The sequence below is a fragment of the Coloeus monedula genome (assembly GCF_965178545.1).
Source record: "Coloeus monedula genome assembly, chromosome: 12".
NCBI lineage: Eukaryota > Metazoa > Chordata > Aves > Passeriformes > Corvidae > Coloeus > Coloeus monedula.
The window spans coordinates 14,133,568-14,141,588 of NC_138792.1; positions in this window are offsets into that span (position 1 = coordinate 14,133,568).

Sequence of the window (8,021 nt, forward strand, 5' to 3'; positions counted from 1 at the left end):
GATGAGCAATCAGGGTATTCCGGACACACACAGTTATTAAATACAGCTGCTTACCACAGTTACTCTACTGCCTGCTCTGTGCTTTGCTCTTCGAGTCATCCCCTGAGTGCAGGGGAGCTGCTCCAAGGAAAGTTTCACAGAGTCCTGTTTGTAAGGGTTTGCACAGACAGCCTTGCCCTGATGCTTCTCAGCACTGTGTACCCTCTTTGACAGCACTTTCCCTGCAGCAGACCTCTGACACAGACCCTTTGAGAGGCCGTGGGCAATCGTATGCAGCAGGCACTGTCCTTGGGACACCCTGATCCATCATGGCTTCTTGGGCTGCTGCTGTCACTGGCCGTGGCTCCCCTGCATGCTGTCAGACACTCTCAGCAGCTCACCAAAAGCCACAGATCCTGTCAATCCAGCTTTCACACAAGCCCAGAGCTCCTATATTTGGAAAGCATCAGCAACTCCTTAAAAGAAGCAGTAAGAGTCAGTGTGACACAGAGCACTTTTGGAAGAGCCATATCCTTTCCATTTAAAGGGTGGTGCTTGTCACCATTTCCATTCCTCTGCCCTTGGCAGAACACGCACACCCGCACCATGTCCTGTCCACAAAATACTCAGCTGCAGTTTATGACCCCACACTCTTTCCTGTATGTAAAATATCCCATCCATTTAAATAGGAGGATTATAGGAGTAGGAGGCAGCTTAGCACAAACAATAGCTGTGATCAAACCCGGCGTGCACGAGTGATTTGTGGGAAGTGTGAGACACATCAAAGATGGCAGGTGCTGCTCTTGCTTGCGAGCTATTTATACTCGTGGAGTCACTCTACAAACACTTCTTGCTTTAGTATGCTTGTAGGATTCCTTTCCAAAGGGAGAGGAGAGGTGTGGAGTATGAAAGCATGGGCCACGTCTGTAATTTTAAAGATAACAGAATTAAATCTTGCATAAAAATCCCACTATAACATACAGAGAGGAGTAGCCTGACAAGACCAGTTTCAAAGTAGGGAGTCACAACAAACAAGGAATACATAACTGGCAGGGGGAAGGATACAAAAGGAGTGGAAGGGAAACAAAACATTTTTGTCTTGGAAAATACTAACCTTAGAGAACCAGGCTCTGACAGGATTTTGTCTTCTATTTTGTCTTTTACTTTTTTAATGAAGGAACCACTGCCTCCCACTAGAGGCAAATATATTTGGTAAACAAGACTTGGCTGCTTACTTCTGAGGGCTGAGTGATGAACATGCCCAACAGATGGATTTGGGGGGTTTTGGCCCCAAGGTGGGACCCCGGAGCTTCAGCTGGCTCAGGGCTTCAGAGGGAGCTGGGAGCTCTCCTTGGGCCACACGCTGGCCATGGGGATGGCCCAGGGCTGCAGCCACGGTCATCCTGCACGGGAACCTGCTCTCACACGCTCCCCAAACCACCACAGCACCCAGGCACAGCATGAAGGCTTTTGAATTCAACTGGAAAGAAAAGCTGAAAACCACAGAGCACAGGCCATCCGGGGACATTGTCAGTGCCAGCACTCTCAGCTGGTGTGAGATGTTGTAAAGCCCAGGATTAATCCCTTACACACTCTCCTTGAACTGGGGAGGAGCAGAGATGTCACCACAGTCTGAGCCCTGCATCCACACTCCAGCATCCACACTGTGAACACGCAGGGAGCTGCAGCCCGGGTGCCCTTTGAGAGATAACACCCCCAGCGCTGTCATCCTCACTCGTGTGCCTCTGGAAGTGATGGTTTGCAGAACTGCTATTTCTGACTCACAATTCCAGTTGTGAGTGTGTGTACCATGGAAAGGTTAGCACCCACGTTATTTACATCTCAGCTCGGAGGCACTCACAAAGGTTAAAGAAAGCAAGTCCAGTTGAATGTCACCTATTTTTTGTAGACTTCATCTTAAGCCTTTTAGCCTGGCACACCTCCATTAAAATGAATGAGAACTGTGCTAAAGCTGGAAAATTCACCAAAAATCATCCTCCTCGTGTTTTGTTATTACAGCCATGTAGTTTTCAATTGCTCCTCAGACACAGTTCTTGTAGGCACGAATTGCATCACTACCAATGATTTTTCTTGCAGTACCAAGCATCACTGTCACTGTGTCACAACTAAGGCAATAATACAACTCTCAGAAGAGATTTAGGGAAATAAAGCAGATCTGATTAGCAAGCATCTTCTTTAAAGCAAACGACCACAAGTCATTAATCACAAAAGTTTCTAATTTCAGAAATGAGTTAACTGAACTTTAATGAGACAAACAGCCTTTAAAAGCTGCCACCATGAGACTGTCTGCATTAAACTGGGAGAGTGTTATAAAATGACTGATTTCGTTACCACTCCCAGGAAGCGCTCTGCCAGAAACAGCTTGAGGAATCTAAAAAATCTCCAAATTTCTTTCAAAAGTTCTACTTATTTGTGGTACTTGGTATTCCAGGATATCCACAGTACATTTGCATGTAGAGCTGAGGTCACCACCATAGTACAACAGCAGATAATGTTATAATTAGTGAGGCAGATTCCGTGCCATGTTCTGAATGGCCTCAGCTGTCACCCTCGCTGAGGAGCAGTGATGCAGTGACCCCTCAGCAAGAAGGCAGCTGGAGGCAGAGGAGGGCTCCTGAGCACCCATCTCATGCATGATGCCCTTGTATTCCCACCTGGCCTTCCCTCCAGCTTCTCAGCCCATCAGCAACGAGCTGGGAGGGAGAGGAGGAGACCAGGAGAGGGCACAGAAGGGTTGGTGATGGCCATGGCACATCCTCCCAGTGTCCAGGCTGATAAGGTCTCTTCCAGACCAATATTTCTGTGATTATTGACCTTAGGACACCAACATGGATGCATGCATTTGAGTCCAGTATAAAAAAGAGAAACAGATTGTTTCTGCTGGGAAACTGCTCCTTCCTGAGTGTAGTGTTGGAGCAAAATCCTTGCACTCTTGGTGCAGAAAAACTCATGGATATCAATTACTGAAGACCCACTGCAAATCAAAACAAATACTGGCGTTGACAACGTGTTAGTCACTGTGGGAAACAGTCAAAGGGGAGGGAAGCTTGATGTCATTGTCACATTTGGCCAAAGCAAAAAGTTGCTTTGTATGGGATCAAAGTTTTCCTGGGAAGCATTCAGCTATAACATACTGCAAGTGAAGCACATGGTCCTGGAACCATCCTTGTTTCAGAGCTACACCCGCCGGCCTTCCTGCAAACAGATGCTCACAGGCAAGTGACTTCTGTTGGCTGCTTGTGACAAAAGCTGGAGCAGACAGATTGTTGTGTAAGGCACAGGCTGGGTGCTGCTCTTGGCAAGCAACAGCCCCATCCTGCCAGGGCAGGCACGCTTGGAGCTGCCAGAGCCCTGCTCACACTCGGCTTCACAAGGACCTCCCTCCCCATCAGAGCATGGCCAGCACCCTGCTGTCCCCCGGGCCTGGCGCTCTGACCAGCAGCTGCCAGCTCGGGGCCCTGGTTCTGCTCCATAAGGACCAAATCACCCTGCACAGGCTCTGCTCTGCTCTGCAGCCGCCTCCACTGCTGTGCTGGCCCCCGGGGGCTTCCACTGCCCCGGCACCAGGCTAGACACGAAAGCCTTGAGTGCTCAGTGCACCCCTTACCAGTCAAAGCAGCCCCTGTACAGCACAAAGCCCAAGCCATCTGTGCTGGGCAGGGACTGATGCTCTGTTCTGCGAGCGAGCCGGCCCTGCCGAGTGCCAAACCTGCGAAGGGATTGGGATCAGCAATCCACGTGACTCAATCCCTCTGTATTTAAATGAATTTGACAATAAGCTGTTTAAGAACCTTTTTACTGTGTTAATCAGTACAACGTAGTGTCATATTTGTTTTTTTCATTGAAAGATAATTAAGGGAAACAGCAGCAGGCAGTAACTTGAAAAGAGGGAATTGAATTAACTGAAAACTCCCTTCCTTGAGCAAAAAGTTAGCTACACCTGTATTTACTGACATCTAGTGTGGCAAGATAATGCTTCCCAAGAAACAATTCAACTTCTCTTCCTGACAGTGAAGCACTAAGAACAATTTCCATTAAGAATACCTGGAAGAGCTACTTCTCCCTGAAGGAGGGATGAACTGAGAGCTCTTCACTAACGACTTGTGATTCATTTCCTCACACCTCCGGTAATGAAATACTGTTGTATTCTCTTCCACGAGTGAAGCACCTACTCCTTCATCTCCAGGGTTATGCCCAGTACACAATTTCAGGTTTTTCCCTTTCCTGACTTAGTCAGGGATTAAAAATGCCATTGCACTATCTGGGTAGCTTTGATCCCCTAGAAAAACAGGTTACTTCTAGAAGAAATATTTGCCCTCCTGATTCACTGTTTCAACTGTACTGGGAATTCAGGATGATCATCAAGGACATTGGACCACCACCCACCAGCAAGAAATTAAGGCTGGAAATTGCTGAAAAGTCATATGGCCAAATACAAGAAGTTTTGAGCAACCTTGTCTTTTCCTGGAGCTACCCAGAAAGTAACATAGAGCATTGCCAAACCAAGAAAATATTTTATGGCTTTTTCTTTGTTATCCAGCAGTTCTGAAGTAGCTTCTTGTGGCCAATAATGCTCTCCTCTGTCTGAAGGTCGGTTCACACTTACACAGGCAAGGTGCTTCCCACACTCCAGAAAGAGCCAAAACTCATTTCATGTGGTCTGTGCAGCACAACTCCAGGAACTGAAAGCGCTGCCCATGGAGTTGTTACCCACAGAGAAGCTGGTGCCTATTCCTTCCCTCAGAACTATCATTATTGCAAATGCTGTCAATATATTTCTGCTTGGTTGTACAGTCATGAAAGATCATGTTAATTCTCCTGCCTTGCTGGATGTGCTGAGCCCATTCCAGAAAACTGGATGAGGATGAAGCCCTCCTGCCCACCAAGCCTCCGCTGCTGTGCCAAATTAGTGAGTGTAATTCTTCATATTCCATCACGTGCTTCAATCAGTATTTTGCTGCCTGCCCAACCTCCCTGGGAGTGTTTCTGGGCCAGTTCATCCCTGTGCTGGGATTTCTGGAAGGAGGTGCAATTACATCTGGAATGTCAATAGCTGTTCTGCTGCCTGGGATTCAGGCTTGCTCTGTGCCTGGCAAAGGCAAGGCCAGAAATGCCCTCGCCAGGCTGGGATTTATTCTTGATTCCACAATGGCCTCTGATGCTGAACATCAGCTTCTGGAAAGCTGCTCCCATTGTGTCTCATTCATCACACGGGTCCAAAGCTCACAGTGTTTGCACAGCTGCTCCTGGAGCTCCCAGCCTGGGGAGGAGCAGAGTCCCAGCTTCATCTCCCACCAGCTACCATACTGCTGCAATCCTTCTGACTTACAGGAGGGCTCCATGGTGGTGGTTAATACTGCTTACTGAGTGCTTTCCTAGCTCTTCACCCAAACTAGATGTCTTCATTCTAGGCTGCAGACTTGTATAAATACACAGAAAACAAAGCTCTATCCCTGGTATTTTACAAATTCCCCATTTGTCTCTTCTCTGTCTCTTTCCTCTTACACCCTTAACTAGACACTAGAACAAGCAGGGCTGGACCCGTGCTAGGTCTGAACCATATAAGGCTTTCAGTTTTAGCAAAATGCCATGTCTAGAGCAAGAAGATGCTCTAGAAGGACCTTGCAGGAGCTCAAGAGATGCTGAAGAGGTCAGAAGATGTCCCAGATGTCACAAGCATTCAGGCCCGAGGTCTGGCCCATCTCAGCATCCTCCCCGTGTTCTATTAGGGGTGCCTTTGTCACTGCAGATTAAACAGCAGTGGATCAACTCTCCTAAAAGCCTCTTGCTCTGTTCCCTTCCCATCTTCCAACAGTCGTACTTTAGCCATTGCAAATGCAGACCTGTGTCTGCTGGGCAGCAGGGCCGGGACCCTGAGGATGCTGCTGGAGGCTGGGGAGGCTCATGCCCGTGGGGCACAGAGGTCCCCTGGCCCAGGGAAACACGCAGCGTTTGGCAGCTGCACAGCCCTGAGTGCTCTTTGTTAGCTGCTCTTCGAGGGTTGGATTGGATGAAATATTAATTACCATTCTGTGAGGTCCCAAACGTCCTTTCAACCATAAATCAAGCTGAAGATACAAGATCTGTTGCAGAATGATGCAGCAAATAGAAAAAGGAGTAAAAGCCTTACTCTGTCCCATGCACAGCTGTGTTTCCTTTAATCAGCCCTGTTCTGTTGGGCTGCAGAGAGACAAACCCACCTTCTGTACAAATTGGCAGGGGTTTGTGGCAGGCTCCTCTCTCAGCACAGGACACCTGGGTCTGCTCAGCACTGGGGGTGTGAAAGTCTCTCTGGTTTGAGATGTCCGTAGCTTTACATCCACTGATTCCTGCTGCCAGTGGGAAAATCCCAGTTGTACCCATGAGGGGAAGAACATGCAGAGAGGGAGGGAAAGGCAATGGGGTGGTGCTCCTGTGCTAGCAGGGGGAGAGGAGGAAGGAGCTGCCTGGTCTCTCCTCCATCTGATATGCTGGAGCTCAGCAGCCACAATTAGCTCTATATTAGGGATTTTAATGGGCTAACTACCTGCCGTGCAGGCTGGACCCGACTTTCAGGTACCCTAATCGTGGAGATGAAAGAGGGTTTTTCTGTCCATCTGTGTCCAAGGGAGTTTTGGATCCATTAGCAATTATGATAATGGATCTCTTTCCAGAGAATTAATTGCTCCTTTGCCCAAGTCATAGACAAGTTTGCTGTAAAAATTAATTACTTGGCATATACAATATGCTTAACAGTCAAGTAATAAGCTAATTTTCAGAGAATCCACAGAGGGCCCCCCAGTCTCCCAACTTCTCAGAGTAGTTTCTGAATATCCAGTGAAAAGTCAGTTAGCTGTTGTTGTCTTGCAATTCCTTTGCCACGATATTTGACAGCCTCAAAACTCCTGACCTAGCACTTGACAGCTCCAGACCCAGGAAACAGCCCAGGAAAGTACAGGGGTGTTAAACTAAACCACATCTGCAAAACAGCCATCCCAGCCAAACAATTCCCTCCTCCCAAAAACGCTGATGCTTTCCCAAGTGGCAGCATGCATTGTGTCTGGAAATGGATGAGGATGATGCCAACAAGCAGTGGAGGATCAGGATGGACAAAGCACCCCGGGAGGATTCACTGTCACACCAGTGGGATGTACCCAGGGAAGGACAGGGACAGCTGTATTGCCAGAGGATCGCCCAGCTCCAAACCCCTCAGCTTCATGTCCCTGTCTGGTTCATGGATTTGGCGTTGCCCCTCCCCACATCCCAGGGGAGCACCCCACAGAGGCGGCTGGTCCAAGGCAGAGGGATCACTCTGTGCTTTGCTATCTAGGATGGCTTGAGCTCCCACCACCACCTCGTCTGTGGGAATCTCTGCTTTCTGCCCAGCTAGTGGGTGTTGTTGCACCTGCAGCCAGCCAACATTTTGCAACCTCTGCTGTTTTCACCAATTTCTTTGGAGCTGACCAAATTGTTCAACAGCAAAGGACAGCAGGTTCGCAACAAGACTTTTTTCCTTAGGAAAGCAGACTTAAAATTTGCATAGAATGTTTGCAAGCAACCTAATTAGCTCTCCTGAAAAACCTCCCACCCATCAGGTAGCCCACAGTGATTGATGCTGTGTGCTTCTCTTGCCTGCCCCAAAAGCAGAGTGGAAAAATTTTACTTATATTAGCACAAAGACGTTTGTTTTGAACAAGATCTGAATCCTTCTGCCAAATGCCCACAATAAACAAAGCTAAATGCTTTCTGTGCATGCAGGATCACAGGCTAGTGAGTCTACTCAGGTTTGTAAGATGATCACTTTAAACGAAGGGGGATGCTTGGCCATTTTTATTAGTGTTTAGTGCAGCTATTTGCAGCCCCGCGAATTTCTTTCAGTACCTTAAATATTAAAGGTCTTTTTATAGCCCTCACAAACATATGTAGCCCTTTGCACGAACCCCATACAAACAGATGCAAAGGGACTGTACTTAAATAACAGAGCTGACCCGCTGTGTAGATGTAAATGAAAGGAGACAAGCTGGCACAGACGGAGGCTGGGA